Source organism: Amblyomma mixtum, chromosome 3 (genome assembly GCF_055824585.1).
Source record: "Amblyomma mixtum isolate Tamu chromosome 3, ASM5582458v1, whole genome shotgun sequence".
In the NCBI taxonomy this organism is placed as follows: Eukaryota; Metazoa; Arthropoda; class Arachnida; order Ixodida; family Ixodidae; genus Amblyomma; species Amblyomma mixtum.
Genome location: NC_143014.1, coordinates 401,658,086 through 401,676,838, shown reverse-complemented (window position 1 = coordinate 401,676,838; position 18,753 = coordinate 401,658,086). Strand labels below are relative to the sequence as shown.

The following is an 18,753-nucleotide window of genomic DNA, read 5'->3' as shown; positions in this document are numbered from 1 at the left end:
CTTTTCTTAACTATTCACTTCTGAAATCCATGCCACATTTTCAAAATCCCTGGTCACCCATGCTTCTTCCCTGCTTCTGCAGTCAAGCACCCAAAATTATAGTGTGATGCTTTTTTACTTAATTGCTGCTTTAATGTCCTCACAGAACCTCCTTATTGTCTCGCTATCCTGACTTCATCTTTTCATTGGCTTATAAACATCACAAACAGGTTAAAAAATTGTGAAATGGTTTCAATATAGCCAAAATTCGTGACATAAAATTTTGTCGAAAACTGCACGCAAGAGCAGCGCAGCTTAATAATTGAAGGGACGGCAACTCAGGTGGCCGTGACTAGAGAAAAGGGGAGACCTCTTCCCAAGTTTCAGCGCCTTTTCGAAGGTGATTGCGGCAATTCCTGAAGCCACGAAAAACTGAGTGCCTGTTCTTCCCCGCACAGAACTGCCAGCTTGCAACGGTGGGTGCTCCTATTCATATTTGAGCTAGTATTTGAAAATGTCATTTTCATCTAATTTGATTATAGTAGCCAACCGATATTTCGGACCAATAATTCGGACTTGCACGATTTTTTGGACTTTACTGAGGCACTGTCAGACACTTTAGAGGAATGTGTACATATTCACGGCAGATACTTTGGATCTGTGTAGTTTTTCGGATTAAATTTCACGCTAGCAAGGCTGTGAACAGAGTCTTCGAGCCTAGAAGTTCATTTTTCATCCTTACTTAGATGCGAGCAGGTATCACCGTCTCAAACAAGCAGCCCTCTGCTGCCATGAAAGGTGCCATCAGTTAAATAAGGCCCCCCTTCCCCTTCATTAGCAATGGTCCCCCCTCCCTTCCCAGATAAATTTTCTGGTTATATAACTGCTTGATAAAGTTCTAGCCTGAAAACCAACCTTGCCAAATTTCAGTTTGTTTAGTAAAGTAGAAGGTAAGGTAAGTAGGCTGGGCACAAGCAAACTGTCACAGAACATGTAGGATCGTATTGGGGAATGTGATAGCATGTACAGTCAGGCCGGAATGAAACGCGAACACGCATATGACATACATTCCTGCTTTGCAGCGAGATATTCCTTTACAACCTATTTTCGATTATGCATTTCAGTAGGCCCTTTACCCAGACACATGAATCAGGCTAGTTGTACACTTCAGCTGAAAGTAGGCAGGTAAAATATTTTGTTTTCTTGACATGCTCTGTTCGCATTTCATTCCGGCCTGACTGTACAATAGACAGAAAAAGTGGATAGACCATTGACACAGAGTTAGTTTTATTTCTCGAAACTGGTCATCATGGTATGAGTTCTCTCTGTCATTAGATGCTAAGTGTAGCAGGCCACGCTTACTGTGCTCAGAATTTGTCGAGTGCAGTGTTAAGCTGACTTATAATAAAACCTTAGTGACATTTGTCTGGTCCACTTGCTTTTCCTGCCAATGGTACATCGGAACCCTAAAGATGATATGGAGCTATAGCAAAACTGTCAAAACTGATGAATAAGCAGCAGGTGAACGACATCCATGGAGAAGTTTGAATAAATGCTGAAGCATGAAGGAAGCTTGAAAGCAGCAATTTTCTGAGAAAGTGGAGTTAACAAAAGAATTCTATAGACTAACATCATGATAAATTTCTAACTTATAGGTAAGTGGTGCTCATGAACTGCGGAGGCTAGAGTTTAGCGGAGGTGGCTGGGGGTGTCATCTGTGCTGTCGCATGCTACAGTGCATGGATCGCTTGCGTTCGCTTATCTTGCTGTTTGAGAACTACTTTTCATGTAGAGCTGTCTATAGCAAAACTTCGTGCTGGGCTGTCTAGGCTGGCTAGTTTGAACGACTGTATTTGTGAGCCAATGTAGCGCAGTTGACAGCATGTCAGACTCCACGAGAAGCTTGTGCCATTCGGAGAAACACCCAGCAGATAGAGTGCCATTTGTGGGTGTGTATGGCTTTACAGCTCATGTTCATTGTGGAGTTTTAAAAAGATTACTACTTTGAAATGACTTAACATTGCATACTTTGTCACTCTCTTCTTCAAAGTACTCGCCAACTGTTAACGAACAGCCGTCTCCATGGGTACTCTGAAATGAGAAAAATACTCCATGAAGTATTTGCATGTGTGTCTGTGGGCTGCCCTCTACCCCCAGCTGGGAATGACTTCCACATGCACGTATCGCAGTGTTTTGAAATGGTATATTGCTTTTGAAATCACATTTCATACTTGTGCATTAAGTTCTAGGATGTACTCAGCTTTTCTTCATGAATGGATGACATCATAGGCATCCTGTGAAATCAGAAAAACTGCTTTGAAAAACTTTTGTTTACATGTATTCTCAGGGGCCACAACGCCAGCTTTCACTACGAGGTATGGAAGTGCAAAAACACAAGGACACAGCAGAGAAGTGGACGGGACGAGCTCTAACTTTCAACAACTATATTGAAGCTCGCATTTCTTAAGTGAGCACTCACGTGTACGCAAAGCCTTCGCAACTGCGCTGAAAAATAAAGGGCAGGAGTGGTGGCGAGAGGGGAGACAAGGAATAAGTTAAGGCAAAAATAATTTTTTTTTTGCCTTTACTTATTCTTTGTCTCCCCCCTCGCCACCATCCTTGCCCTTTAGTTTTCAGTGTGATTACGAGTGAGAAGGCTTTCTGCATGTTAACTGGCATTGCCTTATTGATTGGGCAAGTTGGAGTTGCATTTCTGAGAACATGAAAGCACACAGAAATGTGTTCATAGTACCTGTTCTGTCTCCACCTTAGTCTTTGTGCACTTTTCTGTTCTTGAGAACAGTACCACACATACTGTCCGAAAATATTCACCTGCTGTCATTTCTACAGAACACCTTTTGTTTGTTTAGGTATTGATGTGCCTTAGCTGCTACAGCCAATATAGTCTGTACTATTTGCCGCCGCGGTGGCTCAGTGGTTATGGTGCTCGGCTGCTAACCAGAAAGACTCGGGTTCGATCCCGGCCGTGGCGGTTGAATTTCTTTGGGGGAGAAATTCTAAAGGACCGTGTACTGTGCGATGTCAGTGCACATTAAAGAACCCCAGGTGGTCGAAATTTCCGGAGCCCTCCACTACGGCGTCTCTCATAGCCTTAGTTGCTTTGGGACGTTAAACCCCATAAACCAACCAACCAGTCTGTACTATTTGTTAACATGCGTACCTTATCACTTGCCCATTGGAGATTCTCTTTTTCTTATTGCGTTTTAGATGAACAGAAAATGGCTAGTTCAGGCACCAAGGCTGTAATTCAGTCCCTGCATTTTACAATTAAACGCGCCTTGTAGAATGCTCTTCTCAGCTAAACTGGTGAATTGTTTGAGCTCAAATCTGCGTACAGAAAGAGCATTTTGGTCAGAAGAATTGTTTTATGCTACATCTGTTCGAGGTACTTGCCTGAATCAATAAAAAAATTTGGATATTTGTACCGTGTGTGGCGGTGACGAAATAAAACAAGCCGATATCTGGGCAATTGCACTGGTGGTGCAGTCTCCTTTGTTGGCTGTGGAGATTCGGCAAGGGGGGTGGGGGGCTTGCGGGAGGTTTGAAGACTCTTCTTTATGAAAGACTGAATTTAGTGGTTTTGGCCTAAGTAAGTTGTTTGTGATCATTTATAAAGCAGTTGAAAGAGCGTCTTCAAATCTCTCGCAAAACGCACCCCACTTTTGCCAAATCTCTACGGCTAACAAATAAGATGGTGCCACTGGTGCAGTCGCTCAGATAACGGCTTGTTTTGTTTCGTTGTCGCTGCAGACGATGTGATTATTTGACTTTTTGTTATCAATTCAGTCAGGCATGTACCCCAAACAACTCCGGCATAAAGCAATTCTGCTGACCAAAAGCCATTTCTGTTTGAAATTTGAGCTCGAATAATTCACCAATTTAGCTGAGAGAAGCATTCTGCGGCGCACATTTAATTGCGGAACAGTCTGAAATTTGTGGACAAATTTGTCAGAAGTCTCATTTTGTTTCAACACCATTCGTATGAGACTGCAGTCTGCTAAGGGGTGCGCTTTCTGTGTGCAGGCCAATGGCTGAGCATTGCAGTGGGTGAAGCACCTGCTGCGATGCGCCCATGGCGGCGGGAAGCCCAGCTTGGAGCCCGTTGCATCCGAGCCCAGGCTTCCTGCTCAAGTGAGGCAAGGAGCACGAGAAACTCAAGCTCCGCATCCGTGCGCAGCTACAGAGCCACATGCTGAGGTAGCGCAGTCTTTGCTGCTGCATGTTGCAGCTAACTGTGTCATGGTTTGAGTGGCAGCTTGGTTTGTATGCATTACATGTATGGCTGGTCTCTGTCAGGCAGCATTGGCCAGTGAGAGTACAGAAATGGCGAGATTTGCACAGTTGTCAGCCTTTGCATTCCTTCCTCTGTGGCCTCCTACTAAAAGGGACCCTGAGGCCAACACCGTCCAATTTTTTATTTGTAAAATTTGATGGTTTGGCTCTTTGTGGCTGTATTGACATTCATTAAGTGGCAAAAGATGTATTGACTGCTGAGAAATTTGGGCTATAAAATGGAACATTTTTTCCCACCACTTAATTCACACTCCCAAAGTTGATGATGTCGTTGAGTGCATTTGGAACTCTGTGATCGCCAGCTGAAAGTTGATGTCAATGTGGTCTAGCTTCGGAGATCCACAAACAGAAAAAGAAAAGCACTTGGTTTGATCACAGTTTGTTTGTGAAAGCAGCCTGTGGCGGCAGCACACTTTCTTTACCATTTATTGGCCTTTTCTGTTTTATAAAAGCTCTGTTTTCAGTGAAAGCAGCATCATTATTACTAAAACATGATAAGCTATCGATACAGACCAACTTCGATTTGCCATCAGTGTCCCTTTCAAACTGAATAGCCCAAATGCAGGCTGTTTGGCATACCGTATTTTCCGGCGTATGAGACGCACCCTTGTGTAAGACGCACCCGCCATATATGCAGGCTGTCATTGAAAAAGTTGGTATATAAGACGCACCCGTATATAAGACGCACCCCAGTTTACCCAGTTAGGCTAGTGAGGATCAATTAAACACGCTTGCGCGACCATCACGAAATTCACCGTACCTGTGAGAAATTCTTAAGCAACGCTAAGTGGTGAAAAAAGGCAACACTCACGCCATTCCTGCCCATGTTTTAGAAAAAAAAAGGAAGAAAAATTAAAAAACTCTCCCATATGTCCATAAGAACATTTTATTTCTACTTAAAACCTTGGAAGTCATCACCTTCGGATGCGCTATCAAAAAGTTCGCCCATTTCTGGAGTCAACGCGGCTGAAACATTCTCTTCGCTCTACGTACACGGAGCAAACAAAGTTGCAAAGGGTGGCTAAAAAAAGAACGCCGGCTTGTCTTGGCTTGTCTTGACAATGGCGAGAAGCGTGATTGTCGTCATCTTTTGGCATTTCACATTACTTTTGCTTGGGGCCTCCGAAACGGTCGTGTGTTTGTGATCCCGGAAGTTGTCATCCCCGCCGTTTCATGATAAAGTTCACCTAAAAAAAGTTGCGCACGGTGGTACCCGTATTGAAGTATTAACCACAACCGCATCATTGCTAGTGATATTTTTTCGGTAAGAAAAGCTTGAAAATGAACCTGAGTAATTTCTGAACTCGCAAAAAACAATGAAAAATTCGCATATAAGACGCACCCTTGTATAGGACGCACCAGCAAGGTTTTCGAAAAAAAAGCCGGGTCTTGTGCACCGGAAAATACGGTACCTTAATTATGTGCAGTGGGTGTGAACACCTGTAAACTTTTGGTTGTCTGTTTATATTGAGTACATAAGAACATTTCTCAGTCAGTGTGGTGGTCAGGTTTGATTTAGGCCATCCAGTTAGTTCTCTGTGGAAGCTAGAAAACATCTAGTGTTATGAAGTGTTTACTATGGCTCCTTACATCAACTGTGGCATCATTGTGTCTCAGTTGCCAACCACTAATCTTTATCATTGTTTTCAGTGCTGTAATAATGCTACCTATGAGGTTTTGAGTACATAGTTGATGCCTTATTGTGCAGCTTGTTTGAAGACGGCCTCTTCTCAGATGTGACCATCAAGTCATTGTCAGACAACTCTCCCGGTGGCCTGGTGCTGAAGGCCCACAAGGCAGTGCTTCTAGTGAGGGTGCCTGCCTTCTGGAAGCTTCTCACTGAGAGGTGTGCTGTTTCAGGGGAAGGTGCAAATGTGTTTGCTGTGCCTCTTGACAAGGATTTGCTCCGGGACTTCCTCAGGTGAGCCGCCATAGTTAAGAAAAGGAGCGTTGTTCACACTTTTGTATGTTGTGTGCACTACAGAGATCCTGAAATGGGTTTGACGTGGGTAGTTTTGTGAGGGCTATTCTTCAGGCATTACGTTGTCAGTATAGGTGTATTTTATTGTAATCCTCCTGTTGGGAAAGTGTTTTGCTACCGAGAACACAGTGTTGGTCACACCTCTCTAAAGAATGTAACCCAAGTCTTTGGTCTGACCAGTGAAGATGCTGTCTGATGAGGTTGCCATGTGTGTTAAAGGCCTACTTGACCGAAAGTTGACTATGTCTAATTTTGCGCTCGATATAGTGTGCATGTTATGAACAATATTTATGTTTAATATTAGGGCTGTGAAGCGTCTAGTATTTCAGTCATAAGCGTTCAGATACTTCTGTAGCAGACGACGCAGTCCCCTAGCGGTGTGTTGGACAATTAACAAATCTGACCAGAAATGACGTACAATTGAGACACGGGCATCGTCGGCTCTCCAGTTTCAGGCGTTCCGAAGTGAGTGAGTGCCCCTTGTAAGTCCTTCTTCTGGCGCATTTCTGGCGGTTTTCACCGCGAATCTCGATGGTCTCCGGGAAAAATTAACCTCTGGCATCATGTCGACGAAGTGCGTGGCCGCGGAAAGGAATACGAGGAATGCAGAAAGCACCATGTATACCTCTCGGCCACTGTCCTTCACACCCGATCTCGAAAGATGGTGTCAACTGTCTGGAGCTCCAGTTTTAACGTGTATTCCCTTCTTTTTAAAAAAAAAATTTAACAGTAGGCGACTGACTCTTCTCTCTCACGCTAACCCCATTTATGGGCAGGGCTTTGTCAGTAGACCTCTCCTGGTCTACATCATCAAAGCACATACGTGTTTCTGGTCCAATTGGCAAAGCATGCCACGTACCAAGAGGGCTATAATTGGGAGAAGGAAGGCTGCGAGGAGTCTCTAATCAGAGTCACAAGCTAGCTTAGCTGGTTCAGAAGCTAAAGTAGACGGCTTTGCTCATCGAGCAGTGTCTTTTTGATGTCACGTTATTTACACCAGGCAGATGTCTAAGTAGAGGTCTGCTTCATCTGAAAAGGAATAAACATTCACACATTTAATTCAGGTGCAGCTGTACCTGAAACGTAATAATGCAGTCGGGCATCGAGTGTATCTGCTTCCGCGAAGACTCGCAGGCCGAGCTCAGAATCCTGGAAGGCTACACGTGCGTTACTGAAAACACCCAATTTTCTTACTGACTGCCTCACGCCATTCATACTTGAGGTCAAATACAAGAAGCTTTAGTGTTATCATCTGGCACGTTTCCAAAACCTCAGCGACCTGAAGCGCATAATTTATTTAAATGACATTATTTTCAACCGAGAGCAACAAATAATTTTGATTATATGTTCTGCATTATTACTCAGTCGATGCAGATACACTGCCTACCAGCAATTTGCGTGGTGGCCGTATGGTCAGCTGGGGTCCGGCAACCATGTCGTTCTGCCTAGCTGTGTGGTTGAAAAGATTATAACTTTTTCATCCCTGCAGTACACAGGCTTTAAATGGCTCTCTGTAAATACATTAATGAACACAGCGCATAAGTCTATGCTCATTTGTAACCGGTATGCATTTTGCAACGCGCAGCAGCTTGCCTGGCCGAGGCGCACAAAGATGAACAAGCCCACCATCAGCACCGCATTGACACCACAGTCCTCGTAGAGAAAAATATATATTTATTTCGTTAACACAAATTTTGCTTCTGGTAGATTCTTTCACTTTACACTATGCTTAATTCTCTAGAGCTCCCTTTTTGGATATCCAGCTGTTTTTTATTGATTTACCTTGTACCTGCTCCAAATTTTTTTGCACAGGCAGAAATACCTTTCTACGGGGGATAAAAAATGAGAAGGGAAAGGAGAAGGCAGGTCATTTTTTTTTATCAAGACAATAACCATATTGCACACATAGCATAGCGCATGTGTGCTTTTGGCATGCGGGCCCGCTCAAAAATAGTGACTTGATTAGTACAAGCACTTTTTCTACTTGGCCTCCATTTGAACATGCCTCCTTCCTTCGCGGTGTCCAAACTTTGCACAAGCTGTAATCGAATACTACCAGGCAAACAACGCTCACTAGCATAGCGGCGCGATCATCTTCACTGAGGTTGAACGAGGAGTTTTCTAGTCTACCACAGCAAATAGAACACATTTAAAACTTTTGCAGCAAAAGCTACGCTAGGCTAGCAGAAGTGCATTTCGCGGTGCCTGCCAAAGGCTGCTATTGCGCATGCGCTGTTGCCAAGGCAACCAGTACCATGGCAACCATGGCGCCGCAGCCGCTGCGCCGCACTGCACATGCGCAGAGTTGCGCCGCGCAGCTGGGATATAAGCTGGAAGCGATGCGCTCGCTCCTTAAGCTGGATTCACACGACGGACCAAATCGCGAAGTGCCCTCGCGGATGGGCATCACGTGACCCTACGTCACTGATTCCTGCTGCTCCGCTTCACTCGCGAGCAGCGATTCGTGATATGGCCGAGAGACCTTTTCACACTTCGGATTGCTTGAGATCCTTGGCCGTGACTCTCAAAGCAGTAGCGGTTAAACTGTTTAGTCTGGCAACGAGCAAGCTTACAAAATCCAATACAAGCCTCTGGTCGAACCAAAGTACATGCGAGCGCGAAAAACTACATAGTCCTGTTGACAGCTGCGAAGATGGAACCACTTGGCGAACTTTCTAACAGCCAAAGCGCGTCTTGTTCGTACGGTTCTAGGTTCACAGATGACGCAACCTTTTTTTTTCTTGCCCTTGTGGAAAGTTTTCCCGCTCTGTGGGATACGCACAGAGACGATTACGCCGACAATGCGATAATCCGACTGGCTCGTCCGCGCTGTCGTCTGCTGCTTCCTCCCGTCGTGTGAATGCTCGCCGCGGACGGGGGGACCGCGCGTCAGACATCACGTGACCGATTGGTCCGTGAAGCGGTCCGTCGTGTGAATCCACCTTTAGACACGCACCATAGAAGAAGGAGAGCGGCCGTGCTCGTCACGGCAGCAGTACAGGCTGCGTGACATTGAGTCTTCCGATCCAGAAGTCATCGCATGGTGCAAGGCAGGCCGACAGCATGATAATGAAACGAGAAAAGCTAAGCGATCGGCCGAGACGTCCAAAAAACGAGAGGAACGTCTCGCTAAGAGACGCCGCCAAGCTGCTTAACGACGGTGGCGTGTTGCTACTGAAATGTCAGGAGACGAAATTGCTTTTGCTGTGTATATCCTGGCCTAGCTGAGCTAAGCCACTGCCAGTTTTTTCTGGGGCGTTTCATTCCATGTATGATGCAAGTTATGTAATTTAATATATGTTTTTCCATATATAACTACCATTTATTGAGCAAAGTGCTGTACACGCTACCACTACCAGTGCTTTGCACGAGCTGTATCGAGCAGACGCTCTGAACCTATATGGACTCCTGTCTTAAACATGCATCGCTTCCAGCGGGTGGTAATGACGCCCATTTTTCCTGTTTCGTTATTGAAAACTCCGAATTTTGTGTACCGTTGGCAACTTAACTGCTTGAAACTGTAACGTAATGTTTTGTGGTTAACATAATCCGGGGATGTACTACGAAAAAAACGTTTTTATGGTTTGCAAAATTTTGGTCAAGTAGGCCTTTAATGTGATCCAGGATCCTGGAAGCCGGTACTCTTGGGATTGAGAGGAGTGGAAAGGGTGTGTTACTTGAGAGCTTGAGTGTACACTGCAGCATGTAAATGTGGCCACGTCAACAAAATACATTTATTGCCGAGCTCTAAACTCGTAAGTATCTCTATCATGCATAGTTTTGTATGCACAAAAAGAATGCAGAACTAAACGTTAACAAATGTAAAATGATGCACCTCCCTCAACAAAGCGAGAACGCCTATGTGTACACACTCAATAAACTCTGTTTCAGCCCATGTCATCATGCAGACAACTTGGCACAACCATTTCTTCTACTTTAAATTTGAAAGCTCATCCTGACCAAATCAGTGAAAGTGGCAGTGCGAAAGAAATGGGGATGAAGATGTAGAAACATGGGCGACAGGACAAGTGCTGAACTACCAGCTTAATTTTATTGAAAAAATGGGCCACATTTTAAACATTCGAGTGCATCACAAGTCAGGTTATCGATGCAACCATGAAAGTGCATCCAGCACCAAGACAAATCTCCTTTCAGGATGGCGCCATCCAATGATTACATTTCTTTCGTGGTTTTACTTAGTTCCTTTTCCACCTGACACTGCTTTTGTGCAACTAAATGACTAGACCTTTGCTTGTTGGCTCTTTTGTTGTTGATTTTTTTGTTTGTTTTTGTGGTTAATCTGTCTCTGCTTTTGCTCTGATGTAAAGACTCGTTCTGCCCGTGCTTTGGTCGTTTCTTCCGCTTTTAGAGGTATGCCCTCACGTGGTTGCCTGTATCTAGCCTCCAGTGATAATGAGAATGAATGTTGTGTTGCTGCTAGATGCGCATTCATAGTTTTATCAATAACCTGACTTGTGATGCACTCGAACGTTTAAGATCTGGATTGTTTTTCAATAAAATTAAGCGGGTAGTTCAGCGCTTGTCCTGTCGCCTGTGTTTCTACATCTTCATCCCCGTTTCTTTCGCACTGCCATTTTCCATGATTTGGTCAGGATGAGCTTTTCAATTTAAAGTAGAAGAAATGGTTGTGCCAAGTTGTCTGTATGATGGCACGGGCTAAAAAAGAGAGTACTGAGTGTGTACACAGAGGCATTTTTGCTTTCTTGAGAGAGGTGAATTTTTTTATTTGTGAACGCTTAGTTCTGCATGCTTTTCGTGCATACGGAACTATGCATGATGTAGTAATTTTTATTTCTAGTAGCTCATTACTTGTAATGTTAACCTGTGGCAAAAGTTTGCAATCAAAACGAACTGCGTCTTTGTCTCCTTGGGCAGTTCATGGGTGACATCTCGTTGCAAGTTCTGCAGAAATAATGCAGCTTTATTTGGCTGCAATTTGTGTACTAATTGCTAAATTACATGGATTCGGACAAATGCCCATTTTTGTTCATTTCCATATTCAGTGTGGCCATATCAGAATGTGAGAGGCATGCTATATTGATTAAGAGTCATTTAAATGTTATATGGGAGAAGAGATGTGAAGAAAACTGAGTTCAGGGGCATGATGGTGGCTGCTGTGTTGTCTGTGCTGTGAGTCTTTGTGGGGATTTATTTCATGGGCTTTGCTTTCCTGAATCATGTCAGCTGCAAAATCCAAGGTTGTGTGCTGCCTGGTTGTGTGCTGCCAGGTTACATATTTTGCCTGTACTTTGAGTTCATTCTTTGTGAGGCCAATACCTTGCAGTCATACTCTCAATGCAGTGCCTAAAAGCGGGCAGTGTGGGAACAATAAAGGCTATTGTAACTATGTTAACCAGAGACACGGACTGGAAATGAAAATTTTAATTATAAAAGATATCATAATGAAATTGGGTGTGCTTATGTGTTTCTTCCTGTTTTCAAAAATATAATTAGTTTCAGTGTATCTCAGTAGTTCCCATAGTATATGAAAATAATTGAAGCATAATTACCTGAATTCTTACGGGTCATTAAGACACTTTCAATTGAAATGAAGCCGTAGGCAAAGACCTGCCATCTGGAGCTATGCTAATTATACTGTTTTTGAGGTGCATCATCATATAAAAATGTTCAGTTATGTCCAAGCACCATAATTATGAAATATAGTTAGGTGACATGGTTCACAAAATAATAATGTTCGACTCAGCCAAAAAAAAAAAGCATAGCTCCACAGTTTACTTCTTTCTGCTTTCAACGATATAAGAATATTTGAAATTGCGCCTTAAAAACATAAAAACTTCCGTAAGGCTAGTCACGATGGCAAAAATCATGAAGCTGAGAAAATCTCATTTGAAGTGCGTGTGCCAGCTATTTGGAGGTCGTTGTAGAGGCCTGAAAAAACAGCAGAATGGGGACACTCCAGTAATATTTCGCAGTAGTGAGAAATACCAGGATGTGGGGGAGGGGCCCAGTTTTTAAACAAAACTAAGATGGTGGCCATCGGGAACGTGGTCATGAGAAGCTACAGGCGCGAAGTTCTGTCACATTTCGCTCCGAAATCACAATTTCCACTCTTCGTAGGCGGAGAATATGCAATTGCCTTAAACCTTTTTGTGCGGGTGCTTTGCCATTTTTGCAACATCGAAATTTTCACATTTTTTTATCATTTCAAGACCTGCGTCTCCCCTTAAAGTTGTGGGCATGAACAGAATCTTTATGACATGCTTTCTGATATTGTAGCACTTTGGTTCTCAGTGAAAATTAACACCGTGTGATCTGTGCAAATGCAGTACAAAGCAGCAGGGGGAGTGGGTACCACTGGTTGCCTGTGTGTTCTGTCACACTAGATCTGCTACAGCTGCTTTTGCTACTTCACTCGTGTGGTGTGCATTGCAGGCTAATATTCCTTAAGAGCGTTGAGCTTAGAATACAGATACCAGGACTACGTAGTGTCACCTTTGGGATGAGGAAGAAGGAAGGAAGAAAACTGTTTTTTTTTATAGTTGGTTATATGTGAATTCAGCTCTAACAGACAAGCACACAAAGGGAAGGGCTTGTCCTAGTGTCTGTCCGTACTTGTGCTTGTCCCATTATGCTGTTCCCTTTGTGTGCTGTTCCATTTCCACTGAACTGACACAAAGTGACGAAGGGAGTAAAAAATTGGTTCTTAAGGACCTGTCTACCGATTTAAAGGGGAAAAAATAGTGCACACGAGAAGACGGGACAAGCGAGGAGACACAGACAAGCGCTTGTCCCGTCTTCTCGTGTGCGCTATTTTTTCCCTTAAGTATGTCTGACCAACATGCCCAAGCCTCATCTCTTCTGAAATGTCTACCGATGTTCTTATTTGTGCAAATATGTCTGATTACTGAAGCAACCACTTAACATCCCGTTCATGTTGGGGGCTGGTGCAGTGATTGATTGATTTTTTCTCTTGTCTGGCATTTCATCCAGGAGCGTGTACTCCGATGATGACATTCGAAAGAAGGAGCATGATATTCTTCGAGCCCTCCGCTCCCAGGATGATCCTGCCTCGACAGATGATGAAGATGGTGGCGATGATGATTTTCAGGACATGACTGGCGAGACTGACACCAGGGAGGGAACTCAGGAAGTAATCGAGAGCGGCTCAGCCAATGAACCAGGTGGGGACAATGGCGGCGTGTTTACTGGGTCACTTGAGCAGACGGGGGCTGAGGACTCTCTAGAGAATTTCCGCTCATGCTTTGTGAATGACAATGACGCCAACTGTAGTGAGAACCGTGATGCAACAGCTGGAAATGTAGAAGAACCTCTAGACAGCCTATGCGATAGCACCCAAGTGTACGAGGAAAGCCAAGCCTGCGATGACGTCTCAGACAACCGGGACGAGTGCTCCGTGAGCATGAGCAACAGCATGGTGCGGAGTGGAACATTTGATCTGCAGAGCCAGATGCCGCTCGAGGCAGCCATTGAAAAGTGGAATGGGGAAGAGACAGCAGCGATAATGGGTGTGCAGGAGCATGAGGAGCAACAGCATAGCAACAAATCCACAATTGTAGAGGAGTGCAATAAAGCAGGCTTGAAAGTCTCCACAGAGCAGGATGGAAAGTCTCTGGCACCAATGTCTGCATTCTTCCTGCACGAGAAATCTCCTGCTCCCATGCCAGTGTCATACCAATGCCTTCCGAGATCACCTAAGGTCGGTGGGCAACTTGGCGAGAAGAAGAGAGGCTCTTGTGTTGCTTTTGGGATGAATGATTCTGGCTTCATGTCCCAGAACACATCTGTTACTGAGGCAGTGGCGTACGACAGCCTTAATGATGTGGGGGAAGTGCCCTCGCAGGGTGCTGCTGACCAAGCTGAACTGGGGTCAAACCAGGAGCGTCGCGCATCGGGTGCGCTGTTCCCCTTCTACATCGACATAAACAAGACAAAACCAGAGGAAACCCAGGCACAGCAGCACAAGGAGCCGTCAAACCAAGGTTCGTCTCTGTACATGTACATAGGTGCTGGTGGAGATGCTAGTGCAGGCCAGGCCCAGAAAAGGTCACCAGCAAGCAAGCCCAAAGGAGATAGTGATTCGTCCAAACGACCTCAGTCATGCTACATGTACGTTGACTTCAATACAGTTCACCACGATGACTCTCATCCTGATGAGAAGCCATCCTCTCGCACAATGCCATGCACCTTGTCACTGTCGATGTTCATTGACATCAATGATGACCACAGTGAAAGTGTTGTCTGTGCCCACGAAGCGTATAGTAACTACCAGGGAAAGCCTGCAAAGGATGGTGCAAACAGTGTAGAGAGGCAGTGAAGCATTGTTGAACACCGCATGTGGGAACACTTTGAGCGTGAAGAGATATTGGTTGTGTCGGAGGAGATCCCAGCTACGGAACAGCCTACTACTAGAATTGCACCCTGTCCCACTGCTGAAGGGGACGTCTCCTCACCAAAGAGGGTGTCGACATGCCAATCAAGGTTCCAGCCTCCTGAAGTCTGCTTGCTGCCAATGAGCCCGATTCTCAGGCGCAAGGCAAAGCCAGAGCCTGTGAAACCAGCACCCAGGGCATTGCCCGTGAAGTCGTCAACACGGCCCCAGGATGTGGATGCCATGACATTCCACAGGTCTGAGGTGTGCGATGGCGAGGACAGTGATTCCCTAGAGCATGAGAGTGACCGGGAAGGTGATGTGCCTAAAAAGGACGCGTCTTCAAAAGCTGAGGTGTTGCCATCAGCAGGACCAGTGTCATCAACAGTACTGCCCAAGAAACCAGAATTGGAAGTCCTTGTGACTAAGGCTGATACCAGTGTGGTTCAAGAGTCTCCTGCAGTCGTGCCCAGGGAAAGTATACCAAGGGTGCGTACATGCCTCAGATAGTATAGCCCCTTCATGCACTGTGTTTGCATTTGTACAAGTGACCTGAGCACTGTCAGATCCTCCTCTACAAGGCATAATCTCCGCTGGTGTGTGCATTGAAAGAAAGTGCTGAGACTGTATGTGTAAAATGTTTAGTACAGTAGAACCCCGCTGTTACGTTCCTCACTGCTGCGTTTTCCCGGCTGTTACGTCGTTTTCTTCGGGTCCCGGCACAGCTTCCATAGTATCCAATGTATTGGGAACCCCGCTGTTACGTCGTAGCCGAGGAAACGATCCCGCATGATACGTCGCAACCGGGCTTCCCGAACCCGCCCGGGCAATGCGCGCCAACCGCCATTTTGATTTTTGACGAGTCTTGGCCCGGCTTGGCTACCGAACTGGCTGCAAGAAGCCGCACGCGAGTTGGAGAGGCCGCCACTAGATGGCTATCTGCCTCGCACGCCGAACGCCGCGATCTTTATCGTGGGAGGTGGTGAGGAGGAGGCGCGCGGCTGCGGTCGCTTATCAGCGCGTCTTTTCTTTCACTCTCTTTTTATCTTTTAACTCTCCTCTATCTGCAAGTGACAGCGGTGGTGGCTCGGCTGGAGCCAGTCGGCAGGGCCCGTGCAATTTCCTTTTCATCCTTCTCAGTCGCAACATCTTTATTGTGCTTTGATGGCGTGATAGCGTTGAGTAAGCGGAAGGGGCTTTCCCTTGAGGAAAAGCTGGACGTACTAAACGCAGTTGACAGGCAGCCAGGGCGGCTTACGCGGAGCAGCGCAGCGAGCAGCCTACAAACATTTCAGTGCTTGACGCTGTGCACAACATCGCTTCAGCGTGGACTGCAGTGAGCGCGTGAACTGCACAGCACTGCTGCGTGCGTGCGGTGTGGCCGCACCGCAAAGCGACGCTGACAGCAATGCGGCCTTTGCTATTGAGAAACGCGTTGTTCTTTCCAGCGAGCGAAAGAAACTGCAATCCACCATTCTCGATTTTTTAAAGTCCTAGGGTCAAATTGCGGAAATTAATTGTTTCAAGTCAAAGCTGCACTGTTTTCATTAATTTTCGGTGCTTTCCTCACTGTTGCGTTTTCCCGGCTGTTACGTTTTTTTTTCCCGGTCCGGTGAAAAACGTATGAACGGGGTTCTACTGTATAACCATTTCAAGACAGGCATGCAACATTAACTAAAAAGTTGTGTTTAAGGTAACCACCCCCCACGTTTTTTAATAGCTCTGGTTTGGATTTGATGAGTGCACATTTTATTTTGTTCATTGTTTTAATTGAAACAGTGAACGACTTTTGCAAGGCTATAGATGAACGTCAGCAGGTAGATGTGGTCTGTGTAGACTTCTCGAAGGCTTTCGATAAAGTTCCGCATCATAAGCTTCTTTTTAAACTACGCAGATTAGGAATCGCTGAAAATATAGTACTATGGATTCAGGCCTATCTAAGTAACCGCTGTCAAGTCGTCAAAATAGAAAGTGCAGTATCGAATAGGCATGAAGTTCTGTCGGGGGTGCCACAGGGCTCCGTTTTAGGTCCGCTTTTGTTTTTATTGTATATAAATGATATTTCTGCTATCGTCGAATCGCCTGTCAGAATGAAACTTTTTGCCGATGATTGTTTAATTTACTCTCCTGTGGCTTCCCCGGCAGATCAGATGAACATAAATAGATGTCTTCAGTCGTTAAACTCATGGTGCCTGAAATGGGGTATGGAAATAAACTACCAAAAATCTAATTACATGCAAGTAACAAGGAAGCAGAATGTTATGATGTTTCGATACAATATCGGTGAAAATTCCTTAGATCAAGTAAAGTGTCTCAAGTACTTGGGAGTGACATTAACAAATAATCTTGACTGGCGCACCCATATTGAAAATGTCTATTTAAAAGCCTACCAGAAGGTCTGTTTCCTGAGGAGGAAGTTGCCGAATGCGACTAGAGAAATTAAATTGATTGCGTACAAGACGTTCGTGCGGCCAATCATAGAGTACGCAAGTGCAGTGTGGAGTCCTCATCAAAAGGGTTTAAAACGGAAACTGGAAAGATTGCAAAGGATGTCAGCACGTTTTATATGCTCTAAATACCGCCGCACTGATTCAGTCACAGCAATGCTAAAAGAGTGTCAGTTAGAATCACTAGAAGAAAGAAGACTAAAGCAGAAATTGAAACTTTTTTTTCTGATAATGAATGATAAAGTCAAAGTTAATAAACATCACTATGTTACACCTCCCCTGAAGCGTTGCCCTCGGAAAAATCACAGTAAGGTATTACAACCTATTATTACACGTACTAAGTCTATCGCTACTCCTTTTTTCCCGATGCTGTAGAAATTTGGAATCAACTACCAAGTGACGTTGTGGACCAAACAGATGTAGACAAATTTGTGATAGGTGTGAACGCGTTCCTGGAAGATTGCTGTGCAAATCTGTAATTCTGTGCATTTGAGTGTTTCTTTTTTTAGCGAAGAGAATTGCACTTGTGTCTGTATATGTTTCCCTCCCTGTAATGACCCTCATGCAGAGGGTGAACAGTATGAATAAATAAATAAATAAAAAAAAAATCTTTGGAGCTTATATGGGTGCACAATGTGCATTTTGCAACACAGGCCATTAGCATGATGCTGGTGACTGAGGCATGATGCTGGTGACCAAAGGGTCCACCACCTTATCCAAGCACAGGAGCTCAGACCTGACTAATCCAACTAAAGCACTTCTTTCTCTGTAAATTACTGCATAAAGTGTCAGGTTTAAAAGAATGAACACAGAGTTCAAATTTTGTTTGATACCACTTCTGGGATGCTGATTCTGGGGATGCCTAACCTTGTCTGCATTTTCAGTGTGGTATACTTCTGACCTCCTCCTGCTCTTCAGTGTTTGATGGGAAGTGAAGCAGGGACATTCTAATTGATGGATTGGCATCGGAGAGCAGCTCACAAGGTGGTGAACACTATGCTGGTGACACTTTTACGTGATATCAAGTCCTGGTGTAAAATATGCTTTATGAGTGTTTCCAAGGGTGACATCAAGGGCTAGCATTTATTAAATAGTTGCAGATATCCTTGCAGTGATAGGTTAACAGAAAATTGATCCATATCTTAGTGTAATGTAATTAGTGTAACCATTTGCGGAGTGTTTTGTGGGTGCCCTGGTATCCTTGCTTCTTTCCTTATGTGCTGCCTATGCCTACCGCAGCCTCCCTTCTCTCCTGGAGATGGGGATGATGATTCAGAGACTGTGTACTCGGAGGTCTCTGAAGTGAGCTGCCTGTCAAGCATCGACAAGAGGATGCAGGAGTCAGGCTGCAGCCCAGAGAGGCTGGGTGCCTGCTCCAAGTTGGGGGACGACCTGCTCAGGATGTTCATTGGCCAGGTGGAGACGGACATCACAATTCGCGTAGAGGGCAAGGACATCGGGGCACACAGGTATGAACACTCATCGACAAACTGTCACCTACTGCACAGGCAATGCACTGCTTAATGTGAGAAGTTGGAGTAGTTTTTGAGGTTAAAAAAAGGATGTACTGGCTCTCATTTACAGAAGTGATGGAATTTGAACGGTCATGTGCCTTGCCGACGTGGACCTCAGTGGGTACTTAAAATTATCTGAAACATGCT

At 44.9% G+C, this 18,753-nt stretch overlaps 1 pseudogene; it reads left to right on the top strand.

Moving 5' to 3' along the window:
• The first annotated feature begins 4,034 nt into the window (after positions 1 to 4,034).
• LOC149357376 (uncharacterized) overlaps positions 4,035 to 18,753 on the top strand; it is a 46,734-nt pseudogene continuing 32,015 nt past the window's right edge.